The sequence below is a fragment of the Pinus tabuliformis genome, chromosome 7, assembly GCF_031772625.1.
Source record: "Pinus tabuliformis cultivar Carrire ecotype Pingquan chromosome 7, CPIR1, whole genome shotgun sequence".
In the NCBI taxonomy this organism is placed as follows: domain Eukaryota; kingdom Viridiplantae; phylum Streptophyta; class Pinopsida; order Pinales; family Pinaceae; genus Pinus; species Pinus tabuliformis.
The window spans coordinates 1,266,474,412-1,266,498,724 of record NC_142293.1 but is presented as its reverse complement, the minus strand read 5'-3'; the positions used below and the strand labels follow the sequence as shown (position 1 = coordinate 1,266,498,724).

The 24,313-nt window shown below is 41.7% G+C and overlaps 1 pseudogene; it reads right to left on the bottom strand.

Annotated features, from left to right (window-relative positions):
* Nucleotides 1-24,313, bottom strand: part of LOC149252032 (uncharacterized) — a 44,817-nt pseudogene that overhangs the window by 911 nt on the left and 19,593 nt on the right.

Sequence of the window (24,313 nt, the reverse complement as noted above, 5' to 3'; positions counted from 1 at the left end):
TGTCCTACATACTTCTCCAAAGAAACCTTCCTAGTTTCAATCCAAATACGTGTCATTTATTGTATGGATTAGATGCATATTTAATTATCTTGGCATTGGAAACTCATGAAATTCACTTTTCAATTTTAAGAGAGGTTGTCACTTTCCCTGGTCAGCAATAAAAATTCTACCTTTGTGGTTAGGTTGGTCATTTGGAATCTAATTGTGAAGGAAATCTAGGAGAATTGGATGAGGAGGGGAATGAAAAGATTCTTGGTCCTAAAAATCCCTATCAGTTTCTCAACATCTAGACCTTGCGAGAGTACTTTGAGTATGACATGAAGATACAAAAACCTCCATTTGAGGTGGACTTTCCATGACTCATGGATGATTTTGTCTTTATGTTCCTTTTGTGAGGAATGGTTTCCTTCCACACATGCATGTTGATGGTGCTGGACCCGCCAACATTTAGGGGATCTCCCCGATATAAAGTCCCAACTATACCTCACACTGTTTAGAGTAGGAGTCCCCACAGTGGGGTGTTAATGATGTGCCTTGGTTGCAAAAACTCATAGAGTGGTTTATGGTAACTTTGGTGAAAGCAAGTGTGTAACCATACGGAAGGTCAAGTACGATGCATGGTGGTTCCAACACACAAAGGGAAAAGGAAGTGAGCCCCTTAAAAGCCTGTAATAGTACGCAACTTGAAAGGAACCCACAAGCATAATGACCACAAGATAATATGCAGAATAATCCACAAGTTAACAGTGATGAATTAATACAACAACACGTATTCAACAATATTCATAAAAATGCAAACGAAATAGTTCATAATCATAAGTGTAAGTTAAATAACATACATTGTAAACACAATAAGAATAGTCCTACTATATTCACAACATATGCATGAAATCATGCCAACTCTAAGCTTTTATTAAAATTGAAAGTTCGAATCATACATACACCATTGACGAACCACTAGTCCTGATAGTGGAACGTGAAGTCAACGACATATGCTTCTCCAAAGAAGTATACTCCCTCTATGCTACAAAGAAGTCAAGGCTCTCACAAAGCTCCCAATATCCTTCTAAGCCTTAGCCTAGCCAAAATCTTGGCTCCCAACAAGCCCTTTACATGAGTTATGAGGTTATATTTGTAATAAGAGGGGGTGACTCTTCAACTCCCCTTTGTGACCTTTGGACTACCCTCATGACTCTTCAACTTCTTTACAAAATAAATCATTACATTACATCATGACTCTTCGCATTCCAATATTGACACTTGGAATTCCACTTTACAATTAATTACAAATAATATTACATTTTACACTCATACCCATATAAGACAAAATAGGGTAGAGATAACTTGACAACCTAACAAGACAAAACACTATGATGCTTGAGTTTAGGGAGACTCTAGCTCAAAAACTTCCACTTGATGTTTGCCAGTCACATAGTGGTGCCAAGCCTGGTATTGCACAATGACATCCCCAAATTTCATGATGGTGTCTAGTTGGAAGTGGACTCTAGCCTCCATGTCATCCGGGTACAATGTTTTGGAACTAGTTTCTACTTCCCTCCGAAGCATGATCAACATTGTCTGCACTTGGAAAAGACCACCAATGTAGTTGTGCATGTTTTGTCTGTTCACCTCCAATTCCTCCTTAGTGGCAATATGTCTCAGCTACTCAAAGTATTCCTCTACCTCCTTTCTAACCTAGTTCCTATGTTTGGCTTCAGTGAGTGAGACAACTGATGTGATCTTGTGGCTCTTCACCAAGAAATCCAGAATGTTGTATATCCATGCATATGAGGCCTGAATGTTGTCAATGAATGAGGCAAGTTGTTTATTGTTCTGGATCAAATTTGCACTCTTTATTTCTCCATCTCTACCTAGGGCTTCATCTTCTTACCCAAGTCAAGCGGTGCGCCTTTGTATCGCATTGTGCATTCATTCATGGCAACAATTGTAGCTTGCACGTTTTGAAAAGTTATAACAAAGTGTTTACACTATTGTTGCAAGAAAATAACAAAGAAAAATATGTTATGAATGGTAACAAACTCCTCATAGAGATCTCGCATGGTCTCTTCAAGTGCTGATACTTCATTAAGAATCACTGCTTTAATTTCCTCTAAGTAGACCTATTAGAAAGTTGCATTCCGAGATGCTGCACGAAGCTGTTCAACCTCTTACTTGACAACCTACAATTTCTTTGAAAGTTTCTTATTCTCAACCATCAAACACTGAACATTCGAATTTGTTGCACCTGCGAAGGTCAAGTTGGTTGAGGCAATGGCTTCAGGATCTCTCCTAGTGTTGGCCATAATCACCCTTTCTCTCATAAAAGAAGGAGATGCAAGATCATTCGAAAAATGCTTCTTACACACATGTACAATATTCTTCTGGAGTTCATCGTATGACAAATTGTACATGTCCATAACTGGATCATTGTCAAGAGGAATAACTTCCCATTCCTTGCCCAGAGCTAACTCTGATGCTGGAAGTGGTGGAGATTAAATAGTGACCTGTTGTGTGCTAGGAATCAGGTCGACATCCTGATTCTGCAGCTCTGGTTCTGCCTTTGTATCATCAATCTCTATCATTTTCTCAATATTTTGAGAAATATCTTGATCCTGCATCTATCTTCCCTCCTCCTTTGTTGGTGGTTGGCTTTGTTCTTGCTCTTCATCTTGTTTCTGTGTTGTTTTTTCTGCTATTGCGCATTTCCTTTCTTCTTCTTCTAAATTCTTCATCTCTTCTTGTTCTTGCTTCTACTTTTCTTCCTCCAATCTCCTTTGTTTCTCTTCCATCTCCCTCTATTCTACTCTCTGGATCCTTTGTTTCCTCGCTGCCTGAATTGCTAAAGCTTCTTTTGTACCAATTGGATCTTCTGTCATCTTGCAGCTTCTTTCTTCCCCTAAACTATGAGCAACCTTTCTCTTTCATTTATCTTGCATAGGGTTGCTCCCTTCTATTGTCACTGCTTTTGGAGGTGTTTCCTTCTACATAGTGACCTGTGAAGTTCTTTCTATATTGATCGACTCGCAGGGTCTAGATGCATTGTAAAAATTATTCCATAGATTCTTCTCCTACAAGTCAAATGTTCCCCTGAGCCACTTAAAGTGAATTCTCACACCATGGTTATTGAAAATACCACGGGGATTGTACAAATTAAAGTCTTGAGTACCGAATGAAAAATTATCTATCTCCTTTCCTTCAGTATCCATGAATTTTAGGTTATTTAGCTTGTAAAATCCAATTTTCATAGGAAGAGTTGGCCAAGGTGCTTTCTTCTTGTTGTGAAAATCAGTTAATAACCCTGTGGCGAGATGATACAACACTTCTTGCGTGATGAGATTTTCGATGGAATACCTTGGAAAAACATGCGGTGGATTCTCTCTATCGAATACTCTAAGGAAGGTGTCATCCAGTGAAGCAAACCAATCTGTGATATTTGATATTGCCTCCATTATCGCAGGCGACATGCAAGGTGGTTCTTCCTCAAATATCGTCATGTATAGAGGAATGAGGAAGTGGTCAGTTAGCTTCTCCATAACCCTTCGATGGCTGCAATCTGAGAGCAGCTTGCAGTGGATGTGCACGACAAGTTCTCAAGCTGACTAAGCCCATTTCATACCAGGAAATGCATTATGTCCATAGATTTCATGCAAAAAATATGCAGACATATAAAATCTTACTTGCTCACGCTTGGGAGGATTCAAGGTGTTACCTACATGGATCCTTAACTGTTGAGACAAAAAATCTGAGCAGTTGAGTGGCTTCCCATTATTCACGATATGGTTTAGAAGGATTGACCACCCTTCCGAAAAGGTCTCTATATTCTGTTGACCATGCATTTTTCAAGCTAAGATGATCAACATCTCATAGGCCCTCTTGAGAGATCTTTTCTTGTATGTGTTGGTGGGTGTCTGTCAAAACTTTGATGGCTCCTTCACCCATCTCTTAACAACATCCATTGTGACCACATAGTTGTTGGTGGCAGAGAAAAGTGAATCCATGCATGCTTCTGGCTTAGGAAAATGGTACATATGTTAGTAATCTACTACCAGAAAAGTAGAAAGCCTTCATCCGTTGGTACTACTCAAAGTTGTAGTTTTCACATCAACATGTGAGACAATCCAGTTGATAAGATTTGCACATGGAAGGTTAGATATATGCATGAAAACCTATGTAGCTTTGATATTTGGACATTAATATATACCTGTCGGTCCTTGAGATCTGCTGCAAAGTCCTTTTCTTAAAAAGATTCATTAACTTTTTTCCATGTAAGATCTGGGTCTTTTTCTACATACAGTTCAGTGTCCGTGTGTACTGGAAAGTTCACTGGAGTTTGATCAACTGCTTCCCTAGTACTGCTCTTAGTGGTATATTTTGAAGAATTTTTCTTGGGTGCCATGGTAACAATGACTACGGGAGAGAAGTGATAAAAAACTATGGTACCCGTGGGATAGAAAATACACCCATGGCAAGCAAACATTAGCCTTTTTCAAATCTATCTTCACAATAAGATGAGGAAGAAAGACAGTGCACTGGTGAGAAAACATGTGGAATTTTCTTGGGCAAGTGAGGGAGACTGGAAATGGGAATTCTGCATTGCATAGTCCCAGCAGCCAAGGGACACCCTAAGGCTTGATACTCTGCAATACACAATCCCATCCTAAGGCTTGAGACTTCGGAATGCGCAATACCATCCTGAGGCTTGAGACTACGCAATTGCACATTGCCCAGCAAGGAACTGTGAAAACCAACCAAGGGAAGTATGGATCTGCTTAGTGGAAGTGTGGGAAACATGCAAATCTAAGTGATGATGTGAGTTCGAGTGTAGATCTGACTAAGTATAGATGAATCAATGTAAATAAAATGTAGAAACTTAATAAACGGAAGGAAGAACAAATGTGTGAGGAGAGTCGCCACAACGATGATCGCAATGTGAAGAAACAAGAAAATCAATGCGACACTTATGAAAGAAAAATGACAAACATAAAAAATAATTCTACCATATAATACAAGTTAAAACAGAAACATCCATGAAGAGACACAAGAAAAACAATAATCATATAAGCGAAACGACAAAAAGCGATAGAAAAAATGACAAAAGCAAAACTCACTTAGAAAAAATGGCAAAAACTCCACTGAAGGTTCCTTTATCTCCTTGGGAATGCTATATCTCCAAGATTTAATGTAAAAATGATCTCTAGAGGCATATATTAAATAGATTTGAGCAAATTAGAGTTTATGACATGCATGTCTAAAATCAACGAAAAATCGATACTTGGTGGAATTTTCTAAAAATAGGGAATATGCCACCTTCGGAAAACTAATGATGAATCCCTAATTTCTAGGATTTTTTTTTCTTTTTTTTTCTACTTTTCTTCTTTTTTAGGAAAATTTCCATGCACATTATCAGGAAAGATTGCGCAATTTTGGAGAACTGGGCAAATTTTTGGCTTAGTGCACTGCACAGTTTTTGATCTTAGTGATGGATTGTGCAGTTTTTGTGCTTAGTGATGGGTTTCCTTCCATGAATGCACATTTTCTAAGCCCAAGGAAAATCTACGAGTCTGGATTACATAATTCCAATCATCAAGGCTGGCTTGCCATCATGGATTGCACAGTTTTTGGAGGCACGCCTAGAACTATTGTAAGGCCAAGTCAGGAGGTTATCTTGTGACTTATAAAGATCAGCTAAGTGTAAAAATAAGAAAACACAAGCACAGATGAAATGGATAAGTCTCAATCAAATCATGAATACATGACAACAGTCAAAGTTAAGCTCATATAAAAAAAAGGCTCCAAAATCGAAGCATAGGGAAAATTTTGGAGGGTGGTTGTAGCCTCTACAACAATGTCTACATTGGAAATTTGTGAGGGTGAAATGAAATTTTTGATGGTTGTATACAAAAAGGAGTTTGCTGCAATGGGCGTTTATATGATAGATGTGGGTGAGGTAAATTTGACAAGGTGCAACATTTTATTCACTCTGTATCATTTTAAGAGGATAGAATTTTCCAAAAGTGAGCTCATTTGAAATAGGAACATGCAGATGCATATAGACTCAAATTGAAGAACTTAAATATGTCAGATTATGATCCTCCACTGGGCGATAAGGAAATGGATAATTTGGATTCACTGGGTGACAAAGAACAAGATATATCAAGACTTAAAATTAAATTGTAGAAAGTTCAGATTCCTATCAGCCATAGGTTGAGAAGGCTAAAATAGGAGAACCTAGATGGAAAGCAAGATATTATGCTGAAAATTTTGGAGCATCAACACCAGAGGTCATTGAATATGTCAAAAAAGATGTTGCAATAATGACTAAGATTTAAGAAAGACCTAAGACAAGGGGTAGAAAGGTTCCTTGCCATGTCACCTAAGCACTTAAATAGGTCTTGAAGTATAGAAAAGGACTTGTATGGGTAATGCACTACTATTATCAAGGAGTGTCCTCATGGCTATGGTTTTATCCATACCATTTTGCTCCATTTGCATCTGATCTAAAAGGTCTAGATGTGTTGGAGATTACCCATTTTCTTGAGAAACCTTTCAAATCATTTGTTCAGCTAATGGGTATTTTTGTTTTGGTCCCATAGACTATTTTTAGTCTTGTGGATGTGAAAATGTCATTCATTCATTAGAACAATTCTTAGTGGGTTCATGTATCAATCACTTCCTCACTAGGGACATATAACTATGTATATGAAGGACCAAGGTTTAATGGTGGTCGCATTACTAGAACAACGTTTGGACATTATGGTTAGGTTAGGTATTTATTTTAAAGTCATATTTTCAAGAAATAATAACCTGCTTTTTAGACCATGGTGCATAATTTTCTTTCTTAAATTATGGGATCATGGCCCCATGGTCAATTTCATAGGATGTTCAAAGTTTTTAAGTTGTAATCTGCCCAAAAATTTGATTTTATGTTTGGCATCTTTTTGAAAGGTGATTGGTCGACATTTTACAAACCGATACATATGAAATGATACTCACCAAGACATCACTATCCTTGAAGGAATAGAGTTCGAAAGTGGATGGGCATTGGCACCTAGGACTCCTCCAAAAGGATTAAGAAAAAATGCATTATAGCATCCTTGTTGATGACATAATATGCTATAAGCGAATCTTTGATGAATTAACTTCCCACATATAGAAACATCTAATGGTTTGGTGGGATACACTTTTGTTGTATCTGAGACATCAAATTAGAAATAAAAACCATGGATTTCATTTACAAAGAGAAGGTTTCCTCTCAAAGGGATCTCATTAATACTTGAAGTTCTTTACGTGGAGCAAGGTTTGTTAACACTCAATGCTTATGCATAGATTGTGATAAATAGGCCTGCTTGGTGGCGCTTTCATTAGAATGTTTGGAAAACCTTATACACAAGCATTCAACATTGGCCTTTGTTTGTGGTAAGATGAACTTCCAAAATCTTCTATTCCTTCCATGTTCCTTTGCAACTTTAGAGAGATTTACTAGTATTAACATATTTTTTATAAAATCATATATCTATATATATATATATATATATATATATATATATATATATATATATATATATATATATATATATATATATATATATATATATATATATCATGATGTTGGAAATAATTTCTTTTCTTTTCTACAATTCCTGTCGTGCATCTCATTTAGCCTATAAAATGATTTTACCATACCAAAAATATTGGTGAAAAAATCTGGATTTTAACTTATAAAACATTCGGTGGTGATGATATAACAATCGGGATTCACATGCATTTCACTGAAAGGTATCTGGTATAGGGCAACGTCTTTTAGTGAAAAATATTTATAAGCTCATAGATGCCATGCCTTTGCTTCAACATCATACCATTGTCGATAGCCCTTTGACATCATCAACTCATTCATTTACTTGTCTCCATCCTATTTCCATTTTCATCTCTAATTCCATAAATGCACCATGAAGTTAGACATTCATGGATAGGGAAAATGACTACAGGAGAACTTTCTTACGAGTTGGGTAGTGGCTACCACAATAGTACTGATCATGATATTCCTTTCGAAAATCCTCTTCTTCTGCAAATATTGTTTGAAGATGAAGCGATCAAGAAATCAAGAGATACTGGAACTTCCTCCAAGGCCATCTCCATTTCCCATCAATGGGAATTTACATATGTTGGTAGAATTTCCTCACCATGTTATGAAAGAACTTGCCGACAAATATGGTCCTATTATATTTATGTGTTAAAGTTAAAGGAGAAATGTATTCTTGGAGAGAGTCAGTTCATTAGTTATGTGTGAGACTTAGATTAGGAATTTGTTCCTATTTTCTAGGTGATTGTTATAACCTCCTTATTTGCTAGTAAACTATTTATTCATGATGATTAATGATGAATGTGTAGAGTGTTCTGCCAGAGGTAGTCTCCAGGAGAAGCCTTCACCTAAGAGTTTCTTAGTTTATTGAATATATCATGTGTCTTCTAGTTTTTAACATGGTATTAGAGATTCAGGGTTGAGTGAGGTAAATCCAGAGTTCTTTGGTGATTGGGTGAGTGCCTAGGGTAGGATTGTGGCCCTGAGTGGTGCAAAGAAGGTCTGGTGAGGAGGCGGAGCACGGAGAATAATTTTTTTTCTTTGAAGTTTAATTTTATCAGAGCCCATTTTTCTTAGAAAATGTGCTTTTAGGTGTTGGCCAGTGCCCTTCCTAGAAATAAAGTCGCGTTGTTCGACCTTCTCTTACATAAATTTATTTTAGCACAGGCCATCAGCGTGAATTTGGATGTAGAAATTGCACTGCTCCATTGACCAGCTCGTTGAACGCGGAGTTCGTGGTGTGAAGACTGCTAGATTGTGGATTTGTGGATAGATGCCATTGAATATTGTGGTGGCTTGACACGGTGAGGTGAGGTGTTGTTCCATTTGCTCAAGAGGTGTTAGAGTTATTGTTCGAGTGAATCTACAATAGTGGGAGATGGATCTACTAGTGTGCTGTGTGGGGGTGAGAATTCATGGAAATCGTGGATCTTGGCATCGGGTGTGTGGCCCAAAAGCTACAGATCATAGATCACTAGTAGATCGTTGTGTGGTGAGAGCGGATCTGATGGAGTGGTGAGATCGAAGGTGGCCTGACACTACACTATAGGTTGAGTAGGCTGAGTGGTGGTAGTTTGGCCATCGTTTCCCATGGCAGTTGTGAGATTCATGGCAATGGCCTCTATAGAGCTATGTCATCCCTGTGTGGATGCATCCCTTCTAGGTGTTGGTGCAGTAAGTCCTAAGTTGCAACTTGAATAGTTTTTGTGAGTGTGTTGAGCTGCGTAACTTTTCCCAATGGATTGACTACATGAAGCATAACTCATGTTGCAGTCGAAAGAATTGTTCGCTCACTACATTTGCGAGTATGCTACCTTTGGAAAAGAGGTGTGAATTTGACTAAAAATAATACAGTTGGCTTAGGGAGTCTTGACCTAGGTTCAAAGTCAGATACGCCAAACAAATCCCTACACTATTGTCCATTTTGGCATTAATCTGCGGTGCGTGGACTAAAGTCTCGCCTGAAGCAGTATGGGGGAATCCTGGAACCAAGTTTCTGCACCTAGAGATTAGTGTGATGTCCTTCTATGACATGGATCTTCCTTTGCGCAGATCTTTAAGCGCTTATGGCTTATGGAAGTAAATTCCTTGAACCAGCCTCTAGACCTCCGCAAAGGTCTATGTCTAACTTTTGTGGACCTTGAATAGGCCAATTAGCTGCTTACGCGCACCTTAGATTACCCTTATATCAATAATTACTCGGAATTAACTAAGTGTTTGATAACTTTAACAAACCATGTTGTGATCTTCGTGTAATCACTTAACATTAATTGCGTTCAAATAATAAGACGGATCAAGTAAATTCGCGCATCAATACATCATTATTTTATAAAGACATCATTCCATTATAGCATATATCACAATCACACATAACATAAGTAAAGAGAGAAAACACAGGAATTTATGTAATAATCTTCTTTATTTACCGTTAATATAGGTTTACAGACTCAATACTTCTTTTCGCTAGACTTCTTCGCTTGTACTCATAGACTTTTATTTTCTTGCCTTAAACTCTCTAAGAAACATCTATTTATACAATCCCATGGTCTGCGGACCATGGTTAGATCTCAAAAGCCGACTCGACTTTACATAAAGGAGGGTAAAAACCCTTTTTCACTCTTAACTAGCTACGTGCTCCGTGACCACAATTTGTGGAGACTTTTCATCCTTTTACATCTAAAATTGGGCTTTTGCCCCAAAACTGACCTAGGGGACCCCATCCCAACAAACCCCCAACACAAAGGTCGTGACTCGCCCTCGAGTCACTTGGCTGGCACGGTAATCTTACTGCAAAGATCCCCCAGCTCTACCTACACAATTGTGACTTCAACTGCTCTCTGTGTGGCTGCTTGCTTCACTTACTCTACTAGCTACTTTGTGGTTGGTCCTTCACCGGCTCACTTGATCTTCTACTGTGTAGTCTGCAAGTTTGCCAATTTTTCCTGTATGTTGGCCGAAACTAGGTAGGCTTCATCCAACCAAGGCCCCAACCTGGCCTTAAGGATTGCTTCCTTTTTCTGTGCTGCTTCCACCTATGTAAGGAGCTGCTTAGCCTCCTACAGCTTGGCGAGGTGCTGTGCTATAGCAATGGAGTGCGTCGTCGCCCTTACTTCATCATACTGCTGCTGCAGCTCGCAGATCTCTGTACTTAAGATCTGCAGGGTGGGATCTTCCTACAGGGTCATCACCACTTCCATGGCCTGTTCAAATAGAGATGTGCAATCAACAACCATGGCATCCATAGTAGCAATTCCTTCCTTAACAACAACTTCGCATTGTTCCCGAATTTCTGGCAGAGTTGAAGGCTGTGACATGAGCTCTAGTTCTATAATTTTCATATTCAATTTAAACTGAACTCTGGCCACCTTTGCCTTAGCATTGCAGACACCCATAGCTAGCTTCCAGATCTTAGCTTCAAATGCTGCCTCCTCAGGTATGTGAAACTCCGACAATGTCCTACATGCCTCTGCAACCACATTCGCCAGTTGGGTGCTCTATGCCTGGATCATTTCCTTTGCCTTCAGGGCCTCCATATTCTCGACGAACATTTTCTCATTGTTGACCCGATATTCACTTATTAAGCTGAGAGTGTGTTGCTCCCGCGCTCTTAATTCCGCCATCACACCTGTCTGCAGTGTGCGAAGATATTCGTTGTGGAGCGCTGCGAGGTTGAGGCAAATGTTCTTCAGAGTACTTATGATGACCTTTTCATCGGTTGATTCTACACTCAAGGAAACTTCTAGTAGCACGACCTCCTAGAGATCCACTGACCTGACTATCTTGGCAGCCTGACTGGTCCCTAGTGCCAGGCTCATTTGTGCACCACTCATTTTCCCTGCGCCCACCTGGATCCTACTGGTCTGGATCTCCAGTTCATGTAGATCCTTCTGAATAGTGCCTAGCAACTACAGGTGTTGTTCGAACTACTGCAATAGTTTTGCAGTGGTGTCACTCACTTTATCCTCGATCTCATCGAGATCACCTTCTGTGAGTGTAATGGGATCAAGCGGTAGCTTCATCACTTTTAACTTCTTTCAAGGCCCCTCCTTCTACTATTTCCTATACCTCTTCACCCGGAATGGAGTGCTTTGTCCTTCATCACCACCACCTCCCTGGTCTAACTATTCTTCTTCCTCGGTCTAGGGTGAAGTGGATTTACTGCTTTGCTCGGAGTCACATTGTTCCTGTTTAGCCTACTACTTTACAACGCACTCCTTTCCCGATCGGGCCTTCTCCTTAGCCTCCTTCCTTCGCTGCGCGACCAACTTTTGGACCACTTGCTTTGCTTCCTCCTTCTTCTTCTTCTCCGTGGAACTCCCCGTGCCTTTGTTGTTACCCATAGCAAAATCGGATGGAGAGTGCCAATTTGTCAGCCAACACTTGATGACTTCCTCAATGGCAATCATCCGTGGCAAGATAAGGCAGATCAAACCACTTCTGCTATGGATCCTTCCCCACCCTAATATACACATGGTGGAAGTTTGCCTTGAACTCCACGTACTCCAATAAATTCTCATACATAGTCGGGGACAACTATGGCCCTGTTTGATGGCCATATGAATTCGTGCCTCCATCAAAACCCATAAAATGTTTTTCTTCATGACCTGCGCGGGGTCCTTCATGGCCTAAAGGGAGACAAACTATGCAACCTATGGCAATCCTTTCTCCAAGGGAGGAAACTGACTGTCCTCCGACATCTCCCAAGCAACTAGCACCATGGAGAGAAGCAACCACCCATAGTGGAAGGTCTTGCTTTTGTTGTGAGCCTCACGACAATTCACAAGGAACTCATTGTAGAGGTAGCTCGACCAGTTAAACTGCACGTCCTCCACGCACTGTGTAGTTAACGAGATCATGGGTGTCGGAACCTCATCCGCACAAAATTTCCCCATGACTTTACTAGCTAATATTTGCGTGGAAATTTGTACCACAGGGTCATTGATGGACGTTATGGAGTACCTGCATGGCTTCTTGACTAGGTCAAATTTCTTCTTCATCTTTTATGCCAAGTCGCATTCACTGGTATTTCCACCAAACTCCTTGTCCAGATTCAAGCTTGAATGTGGCAAGGGTGTGATATGATGGATAAGCATGTACGTGATGGGGATAAGTGTTGGGCACAAGATCCCCCAAGGGCAGTTTTGGGGCTTAAAGCCCATATTTTGGTCCAATTTTGTAATCCAAGTGTAAAGACTCCGCATTTTGTGGTCACAGAGTGCATAGTTGTTAAAGAGTCATAAGGTTGTCCGCCCTTATTTTGAAAATGTAATGTTGGCTGTAAAAGATCTACCCATGGTCCGTGGACCATGGGATTATATAAATATAGCTAAGCTCTAAGTAGTTAGAGGCATTATTATGGAATCAATGAAGAAGGTCGAACATGTATGAGAGATAGCTCTAAAGTAGAAGTCTGAATTTTGGGTCGTAGCATAGGTAGAGGCTCTACAGCTAAGTGTGCAGAGGCCTAGAAGTCTACAGCTGAGTGCGCGAACCCCTGTAGCTGAGTGCGCAGGGCGGGTCGAATCTGTAATTGTTCGGAATTATCAATAAAGTGAAGTATTGTACAATTTCTGTGTTTTTATTTCCTGTTTATGCATATGTTATATTGGGTATAAATTTCACTTATAATGCTTATATGATGCGTGAATGTATGTAAATGTATCGGTTAAGTGAATGCAAGTAAGAACATCTGTTTACGCGAAGCTAACTAAGATATGCTAACAAGATAAGCAAGACACTTAGCGTAGTTGGGGAAATATCACAGTTCGCTGCCCTAGCAGCACAAAAGTATATCAGCCCCAGGTTAGGGCTACGCAGAAGTCGATTGTACCGTTTTGCGAAGGTGTTGAAGGATGAACAGAGGGTTAAGCAACCTTCACGCAGGTAGGTATAGCTAGGATAAACCGACATCACATCCATCTTAAGGGTGCAAAAAATTGGTTCCAGCATCCCCCCATACTGCTTCGGGTGAGACTTCAGTCCGCACTCCGCGGGCTGATGCCGAAAGGGCCAGTAGTGTAGGGATTTGTTTGGATAACTAACGCTAAACTTGGGTCAGGCCCCCACAAGCCAACAAATGGTTCCATTGCTGGGACCAGAATCTGCATGAGGGATGTGTGATGTCGTATCACTGGAATCCAACTAAGAAAGAAATTGAAGTTTGGTTGGACAGAAGGATTCACAAGTTCATGGCGCAGGAGAACAGAATCCCATGACTGTCAAAAGAATAGTGGTTGGACCAATACCTGTATACGGAGATCCACGAAATCTTTTTTTCCTCCTTTATTACTAAGCTATACGAGTGGATTGCGAAGCTAGCAGATAGCCAAGGAAGGTGGAAACTTGACGGTCCTATTGTTTGGACCCCAGAGCTTGTGTGAAGGTTGGAAGCATCGAAGGATAAGATCGCACGCGTTGTCGATCATTGGCTTGGTCGCATCATCGGAGGATTTGTTACTGAATTCGCGGTTGACACCTCAGTTAGCTATAGCGAGGCAGAGCAACACTTTTTCAAAGTACCACGAGGTAAGTACATAAAATCTTTGAATACTTGGATTAAAATGTTGTTGTGCGAAAAATGGGTTATGTGGCTACCTTGATGTTTGGAACTACGTGAAGCAGAAAAAATTACAGAAATGAAGGAAATAAGGTTTCGGAGTATAGCCCCTTGATTTCACCACCACGAAGGGACGAAGAAGGGATAGCGGAGGTCTCTCCATGAAGTGTTATTCAGTTGAGAAGGTAGAGATTTTTGCGAATACCACCTCTGCCCACACCACCTCCGTCTTTAGCACCATTGCCTCCAACTTCACCCGTACCACCTCCACCTCCACCACGATTCAGTATGGCAAACACAGTGAAGTTTCCTTTGTTCAAAGGCTTGGGAAATGAGGACCTGGACCAATTCTGGTTCATTGTGAAGGTTGTATGGGAAGCTCAAGGTGTTACAGATGATCACATAAAGAAGGAAACACTGGTTTGTGCTCTGCAAGATCGCACACTATCTTGGTATATTAAGTACTCCAGCAATAACCCGAATGCTAGAGTAGCAAGCATCCAAGCATCATTGAATATGGAATTTAGCAAGCCTAAATCTGGAGCGCGGTCGATTGTGGGATTCAAAGAGATAATGATGCTATAAGGTGAGACGCCTTGGGAACTAGATCAGAGGCTGAAATGTACAATCTACGAAGCCAACATGAATTTGACAGATGGATAGCAAGACGAGTGGTTTGTGGCTTCACTTCTACCACACTTAAGAAGTGTGTTGTCACAGTAGAAGATAACAACTCAGGTAGAGGCCTTGGAGATTGCCATGAGACTACATGAGACCCTGATGTAAGATCCTAATCTAGGAGTTCAATAGATCCACATGTAGCTAAAGAATTTGTGCCTTGAGATGCAAATCTTGAAGCAGGATAGGATGGTTCGGCGAAAAGTACGCAAAGAGGTATGGTGCATGAAATGCAAGAGTCAGGGTCATGACAAAGACCACTGCTCGGTCTTTAAAAATTACCTTGCAGGTGGAGGACCGATGCCTTTAAGGTCAAAAGCTCAAGTAGGACCTAGCGTGGTGCCTGCTTTGTGGTGCGCTATCTGTCAAGCAGCTAGAAAATATGCCACGGATAACTTCCACTTGTTATAGAAGTATGTGCAAACACCGCAACAGTTGTTCTGCAACTTTTGCAGATTGGTAGGACATAATGAGCATACTTGCAGGAGCTATGAATTGATGATGGATAGAACTCCCACCTATAGGGTTCAGGTCGAAATGCAGCCCCTTGACCAGAATGCAGGAACGGCGTGGATGAGGCTGAGGTGGAGGAGGACTTGGTAGAGGTCACGAATAGTTGATTTGCTACAATTATGGAGGGCCAGGACACAATGCCCGCGATTGCACTAATCCAACATGCTCGTTGTGCAAGTATAGCACGTTGTTTGATCATGAGACATAATATTGTCCTACACTGATAACTAGGATATGTGACAAAGGAGTGCTACCACCTCCCTCGACTTAGAACCTATAGATGATGAGGTCTGAACCGCTCGAGGAAGATCTGAACATAAATATAGTGCTTCGAAGTGGAATCACGATAGGAGATGACAAGGAGAAACAACCGGAAGACAATACATGGGTTCGTAAAGCCCTGGTGAAAGAGGCTGAGTTTGAACTGGAGTGCGCTCATGAAGCATTCATGGAAGCTAAGAAGAGCTTCACTGAGGCCTCCACTTCAGGAAGCAAGGATAAACCAGAGCTAGAGATGGACCCCTCTATTCTCACAACTTTCCTGGAAACATGTATGAAGTTACTATGCGACAGTAAGGCTGTGAAAGGGCTACATAAAGTTATCAATAGATGTGCTGGGACCGCGCCAGGTGAACCGCACGTAGTCTGCAAGATCGAAAAGCATAAGACAAGGACGAAGCATGAAATGAGGCTCACCGCATAGATTGGAGAATACGAAATGGATCAAGTCACTCTAGATTTGGGATCAGATGAAAATGTTCTACTGAAACAAACATGGGAGCGAATGGGGAGACCTACACTGTAGTGGTCTCTGATTTATTTGAGGATGGCGAACCAGCAGAAAATCATACCCATGGGGCAACTGCAGGGAGTGATCACGGATATCGAGGGAGAGAGCGCGCTAGAAGATTTTGAAGTAATATAGATTGTTGCTGATAGAAATCCCTACCCCGCACTCTTGGGAATTGACTGGGCTACTGATATGAACAGGGTAATCAATCTAAAGAAGCGAAAGATGATTTTTGAGAAGAAGTCACAGCGCATAATAATACCCCTAGATCCTGCTAAAGGATCACATTATATAGAACCAGTCCGCAATTATGAGAGTGACAATGATCTAGATTGCATCTATAAGATAACAGCACGAGACCAAGACTGGGTGAATCCCACTGCGGATGGGCAGATCACATGGGAGTGTGAGAGTTCCTGCGCTTCGGATTCTGACGAAGAAATAGAATGCTGGCAGAATTAGTTACATGAAGTAACTGCACTGAATTGCAACATGAAGACCCAGTCACTACATTGTGTGTTGTCAAAGGAAAGAAATCTGCCTACTTATGATGGCTTGAATGAGGTAGATACCTTTTTGGATGCATTTGAAAGGGAAGTTCCAGAAAAGAAACACTTCTAGGCATTGGACTGGGCACTACGCACTATGCCCGCAAGATGGTGGGGTATGCACAAAGGGAGTTTTGATGATTGGTGCGAATGTAGGAGGATGATGAGAAAACGATTTGGGAAGCCTAATATGCGACTGAAAGACAAGTACGATGGACAGAGTGATCCACATGCGCATCTGGCCAAATGGACGTAGGCCTATGGAGAAAAGTCGCAACCTAAGTGGGTTCACCTATTCTGTCATACCCTAGATGTTATCCCAATGAATTGGTATATAGAAATAGAGCTCCGCCATGGGACAAGTGAATGGGATATCTAATGCGAAGGATTCATGATGACCTTCAGTTTTGTGGATGGATTTGACAGTATTGATGAAGCTCTACAAGAGGTGAAAGCAGCCATCTTCAGGATATCGCAGGATACTTTAGACCTAACGCAGCCTAAATGGGCTACTCAAATGAATCGCGCGCTCGAATATTATAATGTAACCACTGAAGAAGAGGATGAAGATCCACGGAAGATTAAAATTCCAGAAATAGAAGGCCACCGCGAGGTTCAAGGACCATAGATTGAGAACCCTGATATAACCGTGCCAATGGAAAAATTGTTGAAGAAGGATGTCTCATTCTACTGGAACAATGAATGTAAGAAACGCCTGGATATATTGAAAGAAAAGATGGTCACCGCGTCGATTCTATTCTTCCCAAACTGGGAGAAAGAGTTTCATGTACATGTTGACACGTCATGTATAGTGCCTAGGGTAGTACTAACACAGGATGGTGGAGAAGGCTTGGACCACCCTATCGTGTTCGCAAGTTGCAAATTATCCAAAGCAAAGAAGAACTATTCCACCATTGAGCGCGAGGGACTAGCTATGGTGTATGAGTTTCAGAAGTATCGACACTACTTGCTAGGATGTCACTTTATGATGTATATGGATCACTCCGTGCTAAAGTACCTGGTTAATAAGCCTGTGTTGGGGGGCACATCTACAGATGGCTTTTATTGTTCCAAGAATACGATTTTGAAGTTTTTGTGAAGCCTAGATGATTGAACGTGGGACCAGACCATCTGTCGCACATCGAAACAGGGGAGGAACCTACTAATTTGGAGGAAGGATTACCTGACACGCAACTTTTTGTTGTACGCATCACGGATGGACATTTTGAGGATATAATACACTTCCTAACAACTGGAAATGTGTCAGAAGGATACTATGTCCAACAAAAGAAGGAATTAGTGGTGCGCGTGGCAGATTTCTCTGTCATTGCTGGGCATCTATACAAGATGGGGATTGATGAGATACTGCAAATGTATATACTTGAGTTTGAATGAAGCAGCATCCTCGCGGATGCTCATGGGAGCACTGCGGGAGGACATTCTGCTGGGAGAGAAAATGCACAGAAGATTTTACGCGCAGGGTTGTGGTGGTAAACCCTTCATTAGGATTCAAAAGCATATTGCAATGCATGCGACGTATGTCAAAGAACAGGTAGGCCATCGTGGGGGGATGAAATTCCTTTGAATCCACAAATGATGCTGCAACCTTTCAAAAAGTGGGAAACAGATTTTGTAGGACCTATTCAACCTCCAGGGAAGATAGGTGCGAGGTACATTATCACTGCGACGGAGTACTTGACTTGTTGGGTAGAAGCATAGCCGGTGAAGGATTGTACGACCATGACAGCCGCAAAGTTTCTATTTGAACATGTACTGACATGATTTGGATGTCCAAAGATCTTGATGAGAAATCGAGGTACGCACTTCTTGAATGAGACAATCAGCGCACTGACGGAGGAATTTTAAGTGTATCACCAGAAGAGCACACCTTATCACCCATAAGCTAATGGGACAGTGGAGGCATTTAACAAAGTTCTTGAAAATGTGTTCACCAGGGTATGCAATGCTCAGCGAAATGATTGGGACCTATGCATACCTGCAGTATTGTGGGCTTATCGGACAACATGCAAAAATCTAACCGGACAAACGCCTTTTAGGCTGGTATATGGGGTTGAAGCGGTAATTCCTATGGAATACATCGTGCCTAGTCTACGCATAGCAGTGTTCACAGGTATGACGGATCGCAGAGCCCTAGAAGAGAGGCTCGCACAGTTTGATGGGCCGGGAGAAGAAATAATTTTGGTTGGATTTAACTAGTAGGTCCAAAAGTAGCATGAAAAGGCATGGCACGATCGACACATCAAGATGCGCACATTCAAGGTAAATGATATGGTTTTGTTGTATGATAGTAAGTTTGATAAATTCCCCGGAAAATTTAGGATGCACTGGTTAGGGCCATATGTTATTAAGGAGATTACTGACGGTGGCGCGGTCCAGTTGGTTAAGTTGAACGGAGATCCCTTCCCAAGAAAGGTGAATGGAAGTTGTTTGAAGCCCTACATAGGTGGCCTGGCCATCTAACTAGCCGACAGAAGCACAGTCTTAGCACTCCAGGCAGCTGAAAGGAGGTGTGGGAATATAAACTACACTGCCCGGATTGGAGAGCTGCGCGATTTCAGGAGTGCGTGATGCAGCGAAGTGTCACAGGGTCCACAACAGCGCGAAGATAGCTGCGCTAGCACACAGGTCCACCAGAAAGTGACCGTTAAAGTCACTATTCATGATTTGATGGCTGGTTTAAGGCCAAATGGAGCGAGCGACAGGTAGTTAAGGTGAACTTTATGGATTAGGTTCTTGGAAATCTACTGCCAATATAGCATTACTGGGCCGAATGTGGGGGGAACGGTTGAATTTGAATTCAAAAAGGCCTATAAATTACAAGTGGCTATCCAACGAAAAACACTGGCATTTTGAGAACTGAGTTGTTATGCGCTCAAGTATGCATGAACCAAGACCTATTCGAGACTCTGGAAGTGAATTCATTGTTTGAGAAACTACCATAGACACTGCAAGAATTGTGGAATAGCACTATGTCAACACCAGTAAAAGCCATGGACATGAGAGTAGTAACAACCGAGGAATTCTTGCAGGAAATTGCAGTAGAGAGTGTCAGAATAATAGTTGAGGTCCCTAAATTGCCCAGAACACCGAGACCTAAGAAGGATAAGCAGGCTATGATACCAGTGCATGTCTCACCAAGAAACCCACAGAGGACCAAGCTCACCTTGCAGGAAAAGGGGAAGGCCATTAATCTGGAGGTCGATGAGGAGGAATCTAAAGAAATCCTGGTGGATGAGGAGGATGAGGAAATGGAAGTTGAAACCCAGGGTGCAGACCCTATTACCCGGTTACCAGAATATGTTCCTCTGCGCAAGGGTAAAGCCAAGGTTCCGAAGGACATAGACGAGAGCAAGAGCTCCCTGCAGACTCTGTTACTCCCAGATGATATTGCTTTTGAGGGACTGCACTTAGGGTGAGTTCCTGTACTGAAGTTTGAAGATTGGGACCTTGTGGATCATGAGAAATTCCCGCATTTAGCGACTGAGTAGCTAATGCGCTGGTGGATTGACGTGATAGCTGGAATGATTGAATTGGAGGCACGCAAATGGCTGAAGGGTGTAGAGAAAGCCAGGTTTCTAAACCTGCTCTGGGTGCCACATTACCATCGTGCCCCAGTGACCATCTTCATCATCAAGCAGCTGCTCTGCTTGGTGCACAATGGGTATTTGTGGTTGGAGGAGCCCCTTCCCATCACAGCCCACTTGATTCATCGGATTACATGGTTGCCTTAATCAAGGGAAGATCCAGCCAATATTTCAAAAGGAAAAGGCGTCGAGTTGGCCCTCGTGGAAGTGATGAAGAAGAAGTTCAAGTTGGATAAGAAGAAGCGAGGATATGCCATCTCTAGCATTAAAAACCCTACAGTTAAGGTTGCGACACAAATACTAGTAGGAAAAGTGATGCAGAAGTGTCACATGGATGAGATGCCCGCGCCTATGATTGCACTAGTGGCTCAATGCACAGAAGGAGTCCAGTTCAACTCGGCAAAATATCTATGTGATGAGTTCCTTGTGAACTGTCCCAAGGCACAGGAGCAGGGAAAAACATTTCACTATGAGTGGCTTCTATTGTTGATCATATTGGTGGCATGGGAGTTGCCTGAAGATAGCCAATTCCCTTCGGTCGTGCTAGAACTTCCAGAGGCAGTGAAGTACATTTCACTGTGGGTGACCAAGGACATGTAACAAATAAAAGAAAGCAAGATCTTTTGGGTCTTAATGGAGATGAATATCTGAATGGGGATCAATTGTAAGCCGCGATTGTCGCCCACAATATATGCTAGTTTGTAGAGCTTTACAGAGTTCAAAGCGAATTTCCACCATGTTTTTATCAGGGTGTGGAAGGACCCTATGAAGACATGGCATAACCTATCGTACTTGGCGACTGATGATGTAATTTTCGCAGTCCTTGAGTCTTGGCCGCCGGAGTGGCGCGCTCCAGCTGGCTCCATGGTGGAAATGGACAAGTCCGCTGCACAGCACAAGAAGGAAGAGACAAAGCTTCGAATGGCACAGCTGGTGGAGAAGCGCAGAAAGGAGGAAGCAAAGGCTAAGGCCCAGGTAGTGCGCGACACCACAAAACTGGCAGAATAGTAGAAAATAGGAGGTGAAGAGCGCGAATGACAAAAGTCACCTTCGCCCGGAACTATGGAAGAAATAGAGACAGAACAAGGTGGCACAGACCCGCAGATGACGTCCACCCAACTCAAGCGTCTGTGACCACGAGAGTAGCTAGTGCCACAAAAGAAAAAAGAGGCATAAAAGACATATTTTGACCCAATCACCCTCACTAAGGGGGATTTGCATGATATCGGCGAAACGGTGAGGGATGTCACTGCAGAGGCCCTCCAACAGTTCAAAGAATAGTATAGTTGGTATTGGGGGCTCTCCGAACAGAGTTGCAAGAGTTGTAGGTATGCACTCCACAGGCCGGCACATTGTCCACTAGCCTCGTGATCGGCACTTCAACTGCCGATGAGATGTTCCGCACAAGTGTAACCAACACGATAGTGCTACCAGATGGGGCACTTACTACAAAGAATGAGGCCGACAAGCCCACGGTCAGAAGCTTGAAAGGGGTCAGATTGAACATGGTCGTGCTCCCTCGCGAGATGCTCTACCTTTTGCAGGATGGAGTCACCATGGAACTCAGGGTCCTGGAGAGTCGTGCTCTATAGGTGATGAGAAAGCAGCGCATCAACATCGAGTAGTTAGGCCTACAGCATAACAAGGCAGTGGAGTAGAATAAGAAAATTATGCAGGTAGTAGAGGAAGCCTACCAAATGGTCCTAGAGTTGGACATTTAGGTATAAGAACCAGTGGAGGCAGGTGTCCGCAAGTTAGCCACAGGGGTGCGGGACGCTCGAGCGGAGAAGGCTAGGGTTCAACTGGAGCTAAACCTGCAGATCGCGGAATTGTAGTTGAAGGTGAAACCTTCAACTCTGCCAGAAGTCAGGGAACAACATACCACCACTGTTACAACAACAATAGCGGCTGTTGACAGTGTAGTGGTAGACTACATGCAGCTTTTTGAACAGTCATTCGAGGTCCTAACCACCCTGTAGGAGGACCTGCATATAGAGCACCTAAAGATAGAGGCGTGCGAGCTACAACAGAGGTATGACGAGGTAAAAGGGACCACGCAGACGGTTTCTCTTACATAGAGGCTCACACAGGTGTAGGAGGCAAAGGCACTCAAGGAACAGGTGGATGTTGCTCGACATAAAGAAGCAGTCTTAAAAGCGCACCTACAACCATGTATAGATGAGGCTTACATGATCAAAACCACTATTGAAGGAAAGCTCATGAAGTTGCAGGTAGCTCAGCAAAAGATTCAGAGTAGCAGTCACCGAACAACGAGTGGAAGAAGTCCAACAGGCGGTCACTCAGTGGGTCGGATCCCCCAAGGGCAGTTTTGAGGCTTAAAGCCCATATTTTGGTCCAATTTTGTAATCCAAGTGCAAAGACTCCGCATTTTGTGGTCGTGGAGCACGTAGTTGTTAAAGAGTCATAGGGTTGTTCGCCCTTATATTGAAAATGTAATGTCAGCTGTAAAAGATCTACCCATGGTCTGCAAACCATGGGATTGTATAGATAGAGCTAAGCTCTAAGTAGTTAGAGGCATTATTATGGAATCAATGAAGAAGATCGAACATGTATGAGAGATAGCTCTGAAGTAGAAGTCTAATTTTTGGGTCATAGTGTAGGTAGAGGCTCTACAGCTGAGTGCGCAGAGGCCTAGAAGTCCGCAGCTGAGTGCGCAAGGCGAGTCGAGTCTGTAATTGTTCGGAATTATCAAAGAGAAGTATTGTACAACTTCTATGTCTTTATTTCCTGTTTATGCATCTGTTATATTGGGTATAAATTTCACTTATAATGCTTATATGATGCACGAATGTATGTAAATGTATTGGTTAAGTGAACGAAGGTAAGAACATCTATTTACGTGAAGCTAACTAAGATCTATTAACAAGATAAGTAAGACACATAGCATAGTTGGGGAAATATCACAGTTTGTCGCCCTAGCAGTTTGAAAGTATATTAGCCCCAAGTTAGGGCCGCACGGAAGCCGATTGTACCGTTTCGCGAATGTGCTGAAGGGCGAACAGAGGGTTAAGCAACTTGCGCGCAGGTAGGTATAGCTGGGATAAACCGACATAACATCCATCTCAAGGGTGTAGAAACTTGGTTCCAACATCCCCCCATACTACTTCAGGTGAGACTTTAGTCCATGCTTCATGGGTTGATGCCAAAAGGGCCAAGTTGAGAGATTAATTTGTCAAATTAAATCCCTTAAGATTAATTGTCAACCTGGGGTTCGTAAGCACGAATTGCCTTGCACTTTCTCTGTTCAAGCTATGTGAGAGTTTAATCATTTCCTTATTAATGATTTACGAAAGAAATACTGGAAAATCTTATCGTCTAATGAGAAAACCAACAATCAAATTTTACCTAAAATCTTCACAAATCCCAACATTCAAATCTGCACTTATCTAAGTATTCCTAGTAAAAATGAACTTCTATTCACACCAAACCCTAATAAAACTTTGCATGCTAGTACGAGGCTCTATATGAAAAATCACTAACCACTTTCAACAATCATTCTATAATGACAATTCTTTGAAAGAAATCAAACAACCCTATGATAATCACCACTCAGCTTATTAAACTATTGATGCCATAATCATTTGTTACCAGAGCAAATAATGATAAATAATCTATGACAATCCAATTGCTAATTCAATGAGTGACCTATCCTATTAATTCTTCAATCAACCAATTATATTGCGCTTAAGGGTTTATGTCCAAATCAAGTTTTAAGGTTCAAGTATCAATTGGAGTAATTACTGTGTTTTGCTTTATCTTGCAGTTTTGTATTCAATGGATCACTTACAGAATTCTAATAAAATGATACTTGTCTCACTTGATGTTCAGCTATCAATACTAAGACTATACCTAATTCTATACTACAATCAAATAAATCCCTACCTCTTGCTGCTGTAAGTCATAACAATGATTTATTCATGGAATAAACACCCGAATATATGAACTGAGAAATAATTCATTCAAAGGAGACTGCCTTTTTCACAAAAGTGAGGATGATCGTTTCGATTTACCACTGGTGTTAGC